The 15167-nt window shown below is 45.1% G+C and overlaps 1 protein-coding gene across 1 annotated transcript in view; it reads left to right on the forward strand.

Annotated features, from left to right (window-relative positions):
- Positions 1-15167, forward strand: part of LOC149308640 (5-hydroxytryptamine receptor 2A-like) — a 210898-nt gene that overhangs the window by 41073 nt on the left and 154658 nt on the right. Inside the window, exon 2 of the mRNA XM_089536177.1 lies at positions 12225-12298. The gene's annotated coding sequence lies outside the window, so the exon portion shown is untranslated. The remainder of the gene's footprint in view (positions 1-12224; positions 12299-15167) is intronic.

A 15167-nucleotide genomic window follows, 5' to 3' on the forward strand; every position in this document is an offset into this window, starting at 1 on the left:
TGCAATGCTCTCATGCCTGCTTTGGTGCTGTAGGGATTTAGCCTCTGGGATATTCGCAGGAATGGCTTGATCTGCATCAAGAAAAAAAATGCATCTAGGATGTATCCACATAGAACACTTACAGCAGTTACTGTGATCTCATCCCTCCATATTTGCGGCTTTGATATTTGTGGATTTGATGATTCACCGATTTGATTAATATGTTCTCTCTAGGAACATCCAGGTCCTCCAGTGCAACTCTATGGTCAACTTTAACTAAAAGTTGTGCTGAAAGACCTAGAGATTCCTAGAGAGGACACTCTACTAGGCTTTTGGAGCTCCTCCAGCCCAACTCTATGGTCAGTGTCTGTCAGATGTTGACCATAGAATTGCATTGGAGGACCTAGAGATTCCTAGAGAGGTGTCCTCTCAGGTCAAAACATGGTGTTTTTGTTATTTGCGGTTTTCCCATAGGTTTATCTTGATATAAAATACATTCACAAATGTGCATCCTGATTCTCTGGTTACATTAGGCACTATATTATATGTTATCAGTTTCCAAATAAGCATTCATTCATTCATTCATTCATTCATTCATTCTTACTGCAGAAATTCAGTGACTTCCTACCTAGTTCCATCTCTTTGGGTTCTTGCCGTTTGCTTTTTGGTGTTGTCTGCATTCCTTAATCCAGCACTTTGGGTCCATTGAAGCTTCTGAACAGATTGCAATGACAGCCCTGTATACAATCTGCTGTCCTTTGCTGACACTATAAAACTGCCGCCCGAGGCAAGCGGCTCATTCTGCTTAGTGGCAGGACTGGCCCAGACCAAGAGCATTGACACGGCAGGGCGCAAAAGCAATGCCCGCCACATTAGGCTGGTACACAGTTATGACAAGCCAGCACCCGTCAATCCATCCCCAGAATTGCTGATCCTCCTTTGTCCTGTTTTTGAGCTCCTATGGACTTTTGCGTAGAATAGAGTTGGGTATCCAGCATGATACCAATAAATGGGTTTCCCTCCCCTTTCCCTGCGCCACTGAGAGAGGATCCATGTTGTCTCACTTAATTTGGCACAGAGCATCGCTTCAGCATTTTGAGAGGAGCAGTTCTCAGATACTGGAAATCAAACCAGAAGTGACAACACTGAGAGCCAAAGAAAGAGGCGTCTGACGGAGGAGTGTGCGAAGTCAGAGACTCTCCAGTTAGCCGGGCGACAATGGCTTTGGGATAGATGTCGGTATTGTTTGTGTGTCAGAGAGATTGAGAGAGAGAGATTTGAACTGGAGACAGAGCAAAACTTGGCCTCGGTTTTGGGCCCTTGGTATCCTTTGGGGTTTGGTTCCAGGACCCACTGTGGATACCAAAATCCATAGATACTCAAGTCCCATTAGATACAATAGAGCATTATTATTATTATCATTACTACTACTACTACTACTACTACTACTATTATTATTACAGGGGGCCCTTGGTATCCTTTGGGGTTTGGTTGTGGGGGACTGATTTTACTAGCACTCAGATCAGTAACTCAGGTTACTCCTTGCTCTAGTAAACACAACCCACACTGATGCCATCGCTGGTGGTTGTAAAGGCTGTCTTGTTGTCAGCTGTTGGTTTCACAGTGCTCCTAACATCCTGAGAACATCAGAAGAGCCCTGAAGCCAGATCTGAGCAAAGGTCTCTCTGGTCTTCCATTTTGTCCTCCAAGTGGAGGACATTGCACCCCATGAGTAAGTTGAGGGTGCAAATTGCCTGTTTTAATTTTATTTATCTGCACCAGTTTGCAAAGCCTGCTCATAATACCCTGCTTTGCACACATTTTGTTTCCTTAAAAAGCATGTGTCTTTTTTCCTAAATGCCCCATTAGGGCTTTACTTCTGGGGCTGGAGCAATGAAGAAACGTTTCATCTATTGCTTCTGATCTCCTTAATGCTTTTTCTATTGGGAGGAGAAGTGTCTCAACTCCTCTTGATTCAAATAGTTTCAGACAGTCCAGGCCTTTCAGGCTGTAGACTTAAAAGACAAGCCAGCTTGCCTTCAGTGCCAATCATGCTTATCTTACCCTCCCATATATAAAACGTGGGCTTCTTGGCAAGCGATCTTGGCATCGCTGTCTTGGTCTTGGTTCTCTCCCGATCAGAAAGAAACTGCTTGAGGCACAGATGTCTCCATCCATCATGGCAAGCTGTGAGACGTTCGCTCCCTTGGGCCAAAGGTTGACCCGGGGAGAAGCTTTGATGATCGACTGCGCCGTCCCATAAAGTGGAAATGCTCACATCAATAATGGAGCAAGGATGCAACATTTAGTGACGGAGGGCATCTCAGGTCCTCCTATCGTCCCTTGAATGGTCTCAGAGGAGCACCATTGCAGCCTTGCAATGTAATAGCTGGAATCTGGTTGGTGTCTTACACATGTGTAAGTCCCACCTGTAGATGTGGTTGGACATTTTTCTACAATGTGCAACACCTGCCTTCATTTTGAGGTCACATAAGCAGATTTGTACATGCAGTTGTTCATGTTGAGCCACATTCTTAGCCAAGTCTCTCCCTCCTCTTCCTCTCCTTCTCCTTCTCCTTCTTCAACATCTCAAATTTGTTAGAAATGAGAAATTTGTATCCAGATTGGAAATCTGCTGGAATATGCCTAGAGATGCCCCAAAGCTGTTCGTTTTAGGTTATCCGTAATCATGTTTACTCTGCTGTTGCTAATGAAAAATTAGTTCTTGTCAATTAAACATTCCTGGAGGGATCAAGCCCTTGCAATGTACAGGATCTGGAGCACAGACTTCGAAAATAGGTTTGCAGCTCCGTTCTGTGCACTATTTTTAATTCATCCCTTTCCTGCCTTTTCAAGGGCAGGAGTCAAGGTGGCTCATTAAAAAAACAAAGTACAGCTAAGAACTATTAATATAAAGGTTTAAAAATACCCAATTCTGCTTTAAAGCACAGCTAAAATGTAATAAGATATAGACACAACATATCGCCTCGCCTGGTGTGTCCAGAAGAAGGTGACCAAAATGGTGGAAGGCCTGGAAACCACCAGTTTCAAGGAGGAGCAGCATCTATGTCTAGGATTCTGTTATGGCCTCATTCCCACTTACAGATAAATCGGTGTGTGATCCAAATCAATGGATCAATTCAACAGTGGAGCGTGGGTCCCACTACATTTGCCCTGATTGCATTTTCCTCCTGTAAAATGAACCACTTGTGGTTCACATTCACGAATGAATTGGTTCAAAATGGATCCGAAGGGCAAATTTAAATCAATTTCCGATCCACACCTGGTTCACAATTGTGTGGAATCGATTTATCCAAAAAGATGTGGAAAACATTAGCTTCAAAAAGATGCGGGTTAAATAGGTCTAGTGCATGGCCCCCATCTCCAATTTGGTTCGAGTGGGAACCAGGGTCATTTGAACTGGTTCAAACAGATTTGCGATCCGGTTCAAAAGGTAGTGGGAATCAGGCCTATTATGATGCTATTCTGATTCCTAAAAAGCTACAAGTTAAATATCAAAGGCCTGCATAAATAAAAAGGCTTTGCTTACCGGTGGAAAGGTAGGGTCCAACCGAACCGCCTATGGAAGGAGTTGCACAATTTGGGAGCCACCATTGAGAAGGCTGTGTCTCGTGTCCTTAGCAAATGCGCCTATGATTGTTGTGGGTCTTGTAAAATGCCTCTCTCCTGGTCCTAAAACTCAGGCAAGCTCATGTAGGGAGGTAGGGTCTTTCAGATAGTCTGGACCCAAGCTGTAAATGTAATCTTTATTGGCTGAGCGTATTCTGGACTGTTTAAGAACGATCCATCTGGTGACCCATGGATGATGTGTCCTCAAGTCTAGTAGAGAGGCCAATGGAGCATGCGCTGGACACATGACAGTTGGATTTTGAAGCATTTCTTGTCGTTTTGGCTTGTGCCTTTCATTTTTTTAATAACACAAGGATATTAGTCATCCGAGGAGGTGGTAAAACTGCCCACAAATTCATTTCTATGGCTATCTGAATGTACCTTTCCAAGAAGGGTTAATGAGTGGAAAGAATCCGATGCAAGGCGTCTGACTTGGTCTTCTCCTGGGAGAACGCAGAGATGGATGGCTCATATCTCTGTTGCCGCTTGGTCTGTTTTGGATGAGAGATTTCGGAGGTGGGTTATCAGCATTCCACTGTAATTGTTTCTGGGCTGTTGCTTTTACGCTTGGTTTTTGCTGGGATCTTTGCCTCCGCACCTGAAACTTGTGGATGCTACTTTCCTCTTCTTTTATAACCTAAAAGAATATTGCATCTTTCCTCAGACCCCTTGGAAGGACATAACTCAGGGAATAAGCAACCTAACACTTTCAGGGAGCCAGGAAAATGGTATTCTGAGCTGTTTGTTGTTGCTGTTGTGTGCCTTCAAGTAGCTTCCAACTTATGGTGACCCTAAAGTGACCGTACCCTGGGCTTTTCTGGGGCCGCGAGTGTGTGATCTACCCAAGGTTACCTAATGGGTTTCCATGGCTGAGCAGAGATTCGAACTGTGGTCTCCAGAGTCCAATGCTCAAACCCCTACACCACATTGCCTGGAATTGGCTATGATTTCAAATCAAGTCTTGGTTTAGTTCCAAAAAACTGACCTGCATCACCATTATAACATATGCTTGGTTAATGGTCAACGATGTAGCAGGTGTCAACAACAGGAAAGAATGAACGCCATGCTATGGGATTCTGGGATTTGTAGTTTTGGGAGAGGTTTAGTCTTCTATGCCAGAGAGCTCTGGTGCCAGAACAAACTAAAGGTCCCAGGTTTCCATAGGATGAAGCCATGAAAGTTAAAGCAGTATCAAACTGCATTAATTTTGCAGTGTGGCAGCAGCTTCAGCCCGTTCAGCTGATGGCCAGGAAACCTAGGATTTGGAGTCCAAAATCTCTGTAGGTCTGTGAACATCTTCAGGACTGATCTTGCTCAGGCAGGACTTAACCCACATGTCAAGCGGGGCGAAAATAGGACACACGGGTTCCTCTCCCAGGGATATTTATCTCTACACTGATGGAGATACATGGCTGCTCTGTGTGCCTCTCCCAGGGCAGGGGCTGCCCATTTCTCTTACAATTTCCTCTTTTCTCCAAACGCCAGCGATTAGATTGAAGTTGCAGAGGTTAAGTTGTGTCGACTGGAGCTCCTTCCCATTCTTAATTGAAATTCTGTTTTGCAGAAAACCAAACCTGTTCCATAAAATGCTGAGACAGTCCTTCTTAAAATATGTGCAGGGATGCTCCAGGGATGTTTCCCAAACTGATCATTACCGCCTTCCGCAGGTTCAGGAGTTGCCCCAGTCCCTGGGCTTCTTATGTTTGGGTCCTGAACTGTACTGCACTCTCTGTCACATTTTGACCTGCATTTATCTATGAGAAAATAGTGCTGATGGAGCTGAACTATTCCTCAGCAGTAGCATCCCTCAGCATTGATTTGTGCTTTCTAGGACTGATGGGAGTTGTCATCCAGCAACATAGGAAGGGCTGTGCTCCAGCCTTCTGCTCATGTAACATTTGACTTGTGTTATTCGCTTGGTCTTTATTTCAGCCGGTTAACATTTTGCAAAGCGTTTCCCTCCCCTTTCAAATGTAATTTATTTTGACAAGCCGCTCTGAGCGCAGTTTGCCGTAGAAAGAATAGCAGGCGAATTAACGAACGTACGCATTAATAAGCATTTATCAAGAGTGGGACTGGAGAGCCTGTGATAGACTTCAAATTAATAGTTTGAATAGTTCCCACTTTTCACAGAAGGAAATATATTTGGAGATGGCAGAGGGCAACTGGCAGTTCGTTTGTGAAGGGAAGCATCTGGGGCTCAGCGTTGGTGCACATGTGTTGCAGGCGTTATGTTCCAAGCACAACCTCCAAAGGCTGCCAGTTCAGGAAAAGGGTTAGGGAAGACCTTTGGCTGGGGCTGCTTGGAGCAGACAGTACTGGCTTCCATTCTGAATTTGAGAGAGACGTAACATGAAAACGCACACTCTCTCTGCTCATGCAGCGCATGTACTGCATGCATGTCCAGTGTCTGCAGGCAACAAGTGGCAGGAGAAGCAGTTACAGGTGAGTCAAGTGAGTCTGGGTCATATACAGGTAGCCAAGGGAATTTACCAGGGTCGCAGGGAGGTGAGTAGCAGGGTTTCAGGGGTTCTGGGATCCAACAGACACAACAATGAAAACTGCAAGAGAAAAGCATACGCCATAAATCAGTCCAGAGGTCAAGAATCCAAATAAACCCATACACAAGAGCCAGGGAGAACGAACCATTGCAAACAGCAGCAACAACAACAAAAACCCCAGTAGCTGCTGGGATTTATAGCCATCTAACCTTGAGACACTAGGTATCTGATTGCTCAGCGTTGCTTATTTAGGAGGCATTGGCTCCTCCGCTGCTGCAAGGAAGCACACCTGTATTCTGGCATCTATTGTGTGAAAGACAGGTTGCAGCTCCCACAGCATTTTGACCTCCAAGGAAGGAGACTCCTCCGTTCTCCAAGGGAGCATCTTCCACTGTCAAACAGTTCTTACTGTCAAGAAGTTCCTCCTAATGTTGAGGTGGACTCTCTTTTCCTGTACCTTGCATCCATTTCTCCATTGTGTCCTATTCTCTGGAGCAGCAGAAAACAAGTTTGCTCCATCCTCAGTGTGACACCCCTCCAAATATTTAAACAGGGCTATCATGGTCACCCCTTAACCATCTCTTCTCCAGGCTAAACAGCCCCAGCTCCCTAAGTCTGTCCTCATAGGTGATGGCTACTGCTTTTGATGGACTTTGCTGGGAATTAGATGTATCAGACGAGAGACTAGGTAATGTCAATGTCCACATATGTGGTGTTTTTCTCACTGAGCAGGAGAGCAACATCTCCTTTCCAAGCCGGTGCAATGGCTGGTTCTCCTGACCGCCACCATCGATGGCCTGGGCAAGGCTCCATGCGTCTATATATGTGAGACCATCCATAAATCAAGAGGGAATTAGCAAGGGGCTTTCTGCTAAGGTGCACCAGACCAATGAGGTGTAAATCCTCTGGCTTCTCCACCTGAAATTTACAGCCTCTCCGTGCGCCGTCCTATTTTTCTCCCCTGAGCTTTGTAATGAAGGAGGAGGTAGAACGATCCAAAGGGTCGCCCATCCGTCTTGGGTTGTCTCCTTCCACCAGCAGATTTAATAGACAGCCACAGTGTCAACAAGGACATTTATAACCATTAAAGCAAAGCAATCCCTCTTAGGAAAAGAAGTTGGGAAGAAGGGCATGAAAGCCAAGGGGGAGAAAGTGATGTTTTTGGTGGTGGTCCGAATCTTGACTCAAAGCAGCATTTGGTTCCAGGCCAATGCTGGCAACCTGATTTTTTTAATTTATAGGGTGACTTTCTCCTAAACTGGACCCCAGGCGGTTCACAAAAGATACTTTAAAACACAGTACAGTGTTGGACTAGGACTCTGGAGACCAGGGTTCGAATCCTGACTCCACTATGGAAACCATTGGCTGACCTTGGGCAATAAGTCACACTCTCTCAGCTTCAGAGGAAGGCAATGGCAACCCCTTTCTAAAGAAATGTGTCAAGAAAACTGCACTATACATTTGCCTTGGGGTCCCCATAAGTCGGAATTGACTTGTATGGTCTGGATTGTCCCAATTCACCTGTTTGGGCCCTTGATCTTTGGATTGGCATAGAGTTGCCTTCTCCCTATGCCTTTCCTGCTTGTGGCCACAGGACAGTTTCTGTGGTCGATTTCTCCAGCATCCCTGAATGCGCATCGCTTTGCGCTTGTTTACTTTGAACCGAAGGTCTTGGGAACTGGGCTTCTCAGTCGAAGGATGAGGAACGAAAAGAAAAGTCTAAATATTGTTTCGGAGCCTTCTGTTGTGAAGCCCTGACAATTAACATCCACCTTTGTTTTTCTGGGGAATGCATCTCAATATTTTGAAGCCTTTTCTCTGTGTTGACAGGTATTTCTGAGCAACAGCAATTAGTTCTTATTTGTCTTTATTCAAATGAACAATTGCACTTGGCTCCACAGTATAAGGCACTAGAGTTTATTATTATTTTACTCCCTTTCACATATCTTTCGGAAAGACAAGCCAGGCAAGGAACTAGGATAGAATATGGAAAGACTTAAGGGTCTGACATGCCACCATGAAATCTCTTCCTGCGCACAAGGTTTCGTCTTTTCTCCTGGTCTTTGCATGCACTAGCCCCATGTGTCGGCGCATTGCTCCATTGACTTTAGACGTGACGTGTTTTCAAATGGTAGGAGATTGTGCTTGTTGACTTTTGTATCATTGCATGGTAGAAGCGGGGATGTCGGGAAAGCAGGACGGCTTAGAAGATCACTGACTCAAGGCGATTCAAGGAAGATACCAGGGGTGTCCCTTTGCTTGATAGACTCTGGATATATGTGGGGCACCTAAAGTTGAAGATCTTGCACATTATCTGCTGCGTTGCCAATTATATGATGGTGTTAGAGAGCAGTATCTAGCTCCTATCCTCAGAAATTTAAGGGAAAGGGATGATGAAAGCAAGCCATCTCTGCTATTGCAAGGAGTAGAACCTTTTGTAACTCTTAGGGTTGCTTTGTTTGCAGTGGAAGCAGCTCTTTTATGGAAGCAAGAAGCAGAAAAGGGCCTCAGATAGACTCTTGTGCAAAATTACAAGAGAAGTATCATCAGATCCAGATATTTACATTTTAGAGAGATTTTTAAAAATTGTATTTTACAATTTAATTGTATTTTATTGTGGATGGAAGGGAATTAGGGAGGGTTTGGGGTATAATGAAACATGTTATTGTATTGTATGGATGTTTTCGGCGTATGCCGCTTCGATCATTGGAGAAGTGGGATATAATAATAATTATTATTATTACTATTATTATTAGTAAACCCTTGGAAGCACTTTGGGTTGCTCATTGACAGGGAAAGAGAGACTGATATATATATATATATATATATATATATATATATATATAGAGAGAGAGAGAGAGAGAGAGAGAGAGAGAGAGATATGATTAACAAACAAAACACACATAAGAAAATGCTTCTGCTGCCACCTTTTTTAGTTGCTGGAGATGAAACTGAGCTGCATCCAAAGTGTGGAGGTTCTGAACACTTTGTTCCCAGCTTCCTTCAGGGAGGATGCTATGATCCTCTAAGCTGAGGCCATGCGATAATAGGCTCTTAAATCTACGAACCCATAAATCCTCCCTTTTGTCTGAAATGTCTGAAGGAGATGGTGCTTCATTTCCAAACAAGGACGAAGCAGAGCGGCTGGCATGATCTGATCCGAAATGCCTGGCTTCATTTTGCTCCAGTTTGCTGGTCAGGATTGCAGACTCTGGGCTCCTGCTGTGTCTGCACAGGTGGTTTTGCCCACATATTGCAGAAGGCATCCTTTATGTCTGCATTAAATCACATTAATATGGTTGCAGGACCAGCAAGGGATGCGTTTTTTAATATGCTCGGTCCTGCTAGTCTCTGTGTTCCCAAAAGTGACAGTAACAGTTGAATGGTTTTTACTGGTTTTAACAATGCTGTTTTTGTTCTAATATTGTGTGTCGTGTGCATTCAGGTCGTTTCTGACTTATGGCGGCCCTAAGGCGAACCTCCCATGGAATTTCTTGGCAAGGTTTGTTCAGAGGAGGCTTGCCATTGTCTTTCATTAAGGCTAAGAGAATGTGACTTATGGCCCAAAGTCACCCAGTGATTTTCATGAATGAGCTGGGATTTGAACCCTGGTCTCCAGAGTCAAAATCCAGTGCTCAAACCGCTATGCCACACTGGCTCTCATGTTTTAATATCAGTAATGTTTAGTTATTTTTAAGCCATGGATGCTTGAATCCAGGGATAAAAACAATCAGCCGATAAGGAGGGCCAACTGTACATGTATAATATTATGAAATAACAATATTTACAGGCGATGCAAGGTTTCAGTCCCAAATTGCTTACAGAAGCTTTCAGAACATTTCTCCAGCAATTTCCGTAGATCGACTGGCTGGCGGCGCAAACGCACGCGTCTCACGGCAGAGAGAATACATTGTAATGACTGCCTTTTTTGATGCATGCGAGGATGAAATAATAGGTTTACATCCCTAGCAAGGACTGCTAGAGTTTGCTTGAGAGATAGGAGGAGGAACAAGGCTCTTGACACTTTCCTCTCCATCTAGAGAACTTCAGCAGTGGGGATGATGGGAGATACGATGGGAGGCAATCCCATTCTGAATTGCAAAAGGCAATGGAGGACCACAGCCTTTTTTTGCAGGAGAGGACTTTGGGCAAACTGCAGCCTTGAACTAGACTTTGCGGGGCTCTAATGTTTGGGGATGGTTGCTTTCCAAGCCTTTTGCTGCAAAGCTGGACTCCAAGAAAGCAATCTTAAGTCCCCTGAAGTGAAAAACACCTTCTCCCTTTTTTGCTGCCAAGATTGTTGCCAAAAGATGCCCGTACATCTTTAACCCAAAGCAACGATCTGCAATTCAAAACGCTGCCGGCTGAAAGTGCCAATAACTTGAGTGGATTGTCGATGGGTTTAGTGGCTACTCTTGCAATAAAATGTTGTCTCTCTCTGCTGTCCGTCCCTGAAAAACAGTTTTTTCTTCTTCCAATACGGTTTAAAAAAAGATTGACCTTCAGGCTAGATTAGTACTATGTTAAATGTGAGACGGAAAAGTATTGATTTTGGAGGGTTTTTGGATGAATAGCACCTGCTCTCTTCCATGCGGAGTGTGCAGAAATACTCTCTTTAGTGTTATCTCTGCAATGGCCCATTCGCACATGCAAGACTGCACATTGCAATCTGATCTGGCACATTGTCAGACAATGGCTTCCATATCACTGGGGCAGAGAGTCAGCGCTGGGTTTGACTTTAAAGTTCAAAGTCAAACCCAGAACTGACTCTCTACCCCAGTGACATGGAAGCCATGGTCTGACAGTGTGCCAGATCAAGTTGCGATGTGCAGTCCACATTGCTGAGCCAAATCTCCAAAAATACTTCCAGCGCATCGGATAGCTCCTTCAGGATTCAGAATAAAACCTGGAGAGGACTGACCATCCCACTAGCATGGGACTTATAGAATACTATTGACTTTGAGTCTTCACATTTATCATCAAGGAGATAGCGCAGTGCTATTTTGCAAAGGCTGGAGCCTTTCGGCATCTTACCTATGTGTCAGTTCCCTTGCAGAAGCATATGCATTTTTTGTCTCATGCAAAACAGCAGGTCAAGAGAGTCGCTTTGAGAGTAAGTATACAAAATAAGTTGTAGGGTAAGCTCTCATAGACTTAGGGACTATCCAGACCGGCCTAAAAGACTGGCCTGGGGGCAGAGTCGGGGCATAGGGTCTTGATGGTGCCTGGATGACTCTAACCCCTGGGGTGTCCTGATGCCGCATGGTGCTCCAGATGGTGCGTGGCATCATGACGCACCTCCAGCTCTGTGTCCAAATAACGCAGTGTCGAAGGGGCGCCATACAGCCGCGCTGCCATGGCTACGGTGCCCTTTGGAGGGCACAAAAAGGAGCTGCATTTTGCGGCTCCTTTTTGCACCCTCCAGAGGTCGGATTGGGGCCGTGGCATGAGGTTGCCATGCCCTGGTCTGGCTGAAGAAGGGGCAGCTGCATGCCACACCTTCAGCGTTGTATGTACAGCCCCTTAGTCAATTTCCTTATTATATTACAGTCTTCCAGGGCATTCCATCTCTGACCTCAGAACAGTGGTCCTTGAATAAAAGACTTTTACATCACATCCACAAACTCCAGTCCATCAACAGTGGATTGGGCAGAAATAATGGCTTTCTGGCACACTACACATGCTATACATAGTCTCACATCTCCTTTCTGGTTCCCAGCCTTCACGGACCACCTTCCAAAACTCCTTTCACCATCCCTATGGTCATCCACCAACCCTGTCCTTAGGCAACATCTTTCCTCCTGCCTTTATGACTTTTATAGTTAAAGCTGAACTTGGGCATCCCATCACCATACCCACCAGTTTTGCATTTCTATGGCTATGCATATAAAGGTCCTTCTTGGGCACTAATTCACTCCATATGTCTAAGGAGGTAGACCAAGTCTAAGAAAGGTTATGCTACAACTTCTTTTGCATAGTCTCAAAGATGCTGCAAGACCTCTTTGCATGTTGATTTTACTTGGTTTGTTTATTCCCTGCCATTGCTTAGTGCTAATCTCAAAAGCCCAAGGAATCTGGAAAGAGTCACCCGTTTTTCCATTTCTCTTTGTCCAGGTAGGAAAGGTAAAGGAGGAGAGGATCCAAGAAAGAGAGAGAAAGAAATACAAAGCCTTTGGAGCTTCTGAAAGGTGAGACTCTGTGACAGTCTAACGGTTTGAAAGTTGGTCCTTTAACATAAAAGGCTCTCCGAGGGAGTGCCCTGGAGCCAGGCTCCCTCCAGAGAAGACCATGAACCCACCACGCTTTTAAGGATGCCCTGGGGCCTTGTCTGTGATGGCATCTGAAGTCGGTGAAAAGGTGCCATGTTACGGATATTGGCTGGAGGGGATGGTGGCGCTCTGAGGAGGCTACGGCGGATTTTTTCCCCATTGTGTGTATGTATTTCTGCATTTATTGGGCCCTTTGCTTCTGTTTAAGATTTCAGACCATTTGAATGGTGCATTTGCAAGAGCACACTCTTCCATTTGCATCTCTCTAGTTAAGGGACTACAAGGTTTGGTGGGACTCCTGGGATGCTGGTCAATGATGAGGCCATACTAGCTGGGAGATTTTAGGGCAATGGTTCTCAACCTGTGGGTTGTGACCCCTTTTGGGGTCACATGGGTCACCTAAGATCCAGGGTTGGCGCCATAATCAATAATACTCTAGCGCAGCAGTTCTCAACCTGTGGGTCGCGGCATTAGTAAGGTTGAGACCCACTCTTTTAGGGGTTTGCATCTCACAATAGTGGCAACAAGTGGTCCCTTTGCCAGTGGCTCTGTCCTCATCCTCCTCCTCCTCCTTTTATCCTTCTCTTCCTCCTTCTCCACTTTCCCCCCATCTTCTCTTTCTCTTCCTTTCACATCTCATCTTTCTTCCCATATTAGGGACTCAAGCCATCGGACAAAAATCCAACCAAATACAGTTAAAATCACTTACATAAGGTCATAAATACAAACACATTTTGTATGCAGATGGAAAATGCAGTTTAACTTGCCCATCGTATTATAAGAAGTTAAAACAAATTCATTATATATAAGACAACACACGCTTAGAAAATCCCTAGCAGTCAGTTCCTTCAAGTCTGTTGGAAAAGTTTAAGTTTTCACTTGTTTGCCAGTGGAAAGAGAGCAAGGGCTTGAATCCTTGCTTCAGCTGGGGATGATGGCTGTGGATGATGGGAGTTGTAGTCCAGCACACCTGGCAGGGGCTGTTTTGGGAGGAAGACATAATATGGTTCTTCTCTAGTAGAGACTAACCAATAGGATCCAGGGCACTGTGTTCTGGTCCTTTCTCATTGCAAATGAGGGCTACACAATGAATTCAAGCTGGTTTTACTCTGCTGCTTATCTTTGCATCTCACCTGAGATGTTGTCAAAATGCAAATTGTGTCTGCTGGAGAGCTGGTAATTAATGCGATTTGGTGTTAATGAGACAGTCCTTTCTTTTGTGGTTTTTGGTGGGGATCTCCCATTGCCAACCCAGGAGGGAATTTCCTTCCGATGCAAAGGCTGATTTCAAAGGAGGGATTGAGCTCAGCAGGTGAGAAAAGGATCAGTCCCCCTCCATGCCTTCTCTGGTCCTATATAATGCTCACACCTTCCCCACTGTTGCAATTTTCATTGAGGAAAACCTTGCAAAAAAGACACATGTTGCATCAGTTTGCTCCTCCATTGACTGATGCCAGCCACGAGACTCTCTACTGTCTCTCTCTAGCTGCCCTCCAGACTGGCAAAATCTGCAATTTAAAAAAAGGACTGGCAATTTTTTCTGAGCCGCCTTCCCCAAATTATTATTTTCAACCGACTGCCTTCCCCGTTTTTAGAAAGCGACTTGGCTCCTGACGCTGCCCTCCAATTAAAATAATTGCCGATGAAAAGTGCAGTGCTTGGGGGAGAGAGAGAGAGAGAGAGAGAGACGCATTGTTCGGAGAGGAGGCCCGGCTTGTGTTTAAGGCCATCTCTCAAACTGGTAATCCTAACTTATCATTGGGGTGGACAACAAATTCAGTCTCAAAAAAGGGGGGATGGGGATGTATTATCAGTATATATACACTACACATATATGGACTGACAACAGAGCAAAGATGGCATTGCCAATACCATCCTGGTGCCAGACGGGGCTCTGATAGAAACCTTTCCTTCAGACATCTGTTGGGTTTATGCTTGGAAAAACTCAAGAGTCAGCTCTCAAGGCTGTCACAAAAAGCAGAATTTGTACAGAAGGACCAGGATGCTGCTGCTGCTGCTGCTGTTATTATTGTTATGATTTGCCATCAAATCAGCTTTAAGGTATAGCACAGCAACCAGATGTTCTGACTGCAAAGGAGGCCAAGGCACTGCAAAATGTTGGACATTCAAGACATGCCCAAATAAAAGCTAGGAACATTCCTATAATTGTAGATCTGTGCTTCTTAGTCATGCTCCAAACGGAGGACCTTTTGAAATTCTTCCTGGACAGAAGGTTGAAATGGAGGAGGTGCCCTGGAAAAGGAGGACGCCTGATCACTCTGACGTGTGGTGACTCTGTGAATGAGATCCCTGGTCATTACCCTGCTTGAGTTTTGCAAACTCAGTGGCTTCCTTGACTGAACAAACCCAACTCTAATAACACTGTCCTCCTCTTTTCCTACTGCCTTCCACATTTCCTACTATTATCATCCAACGGCTCCATATCATCTCATGTTAGGTCCAAAGTATGCTAGCCTCAGTCGAGCTATTTTTGATAAACAGCCTGAGAAAGGACCACATGATGAGCTCCCCCAGGGTGCTGTGACACTGTGTGCTGCTCCACATGGCACATAGCATCATGGCGCTCCTCTGGCGTTGCATCCATACAACACAGTGCTGAAGGAGAGCTGCCAAGCCATGGCAGCACAGCTATGGCACCCTTTCCCGGGTGCAAAAAGGAGCCACTTTTTATGGCTCCTTTTTCCTCCCTGGAAAGCGTGTGGTTGCTGCCGCCCTGATCCAGCTAGGAAAGGGGCAGCGTCGCGCCGCTCCTTCGGGGCGGTTGGTC

This window comes from Sceloporus occidentalis, unplaced genomic scaffold, assembly GCF_023333645.1.
Source record: "Sceloporus occidentalis isolate IW3139 unplaced genomic scaffold, rSceOcc1.0.p SCAF_8, whole genome shotgun sequence".
Lineage (NCBI taxonomy): Eukaryota > Metazoa > Chordata > Lepidosauria > Squamata > Phrynosomatidae > Sceloporus > Sceloporus occidentalis.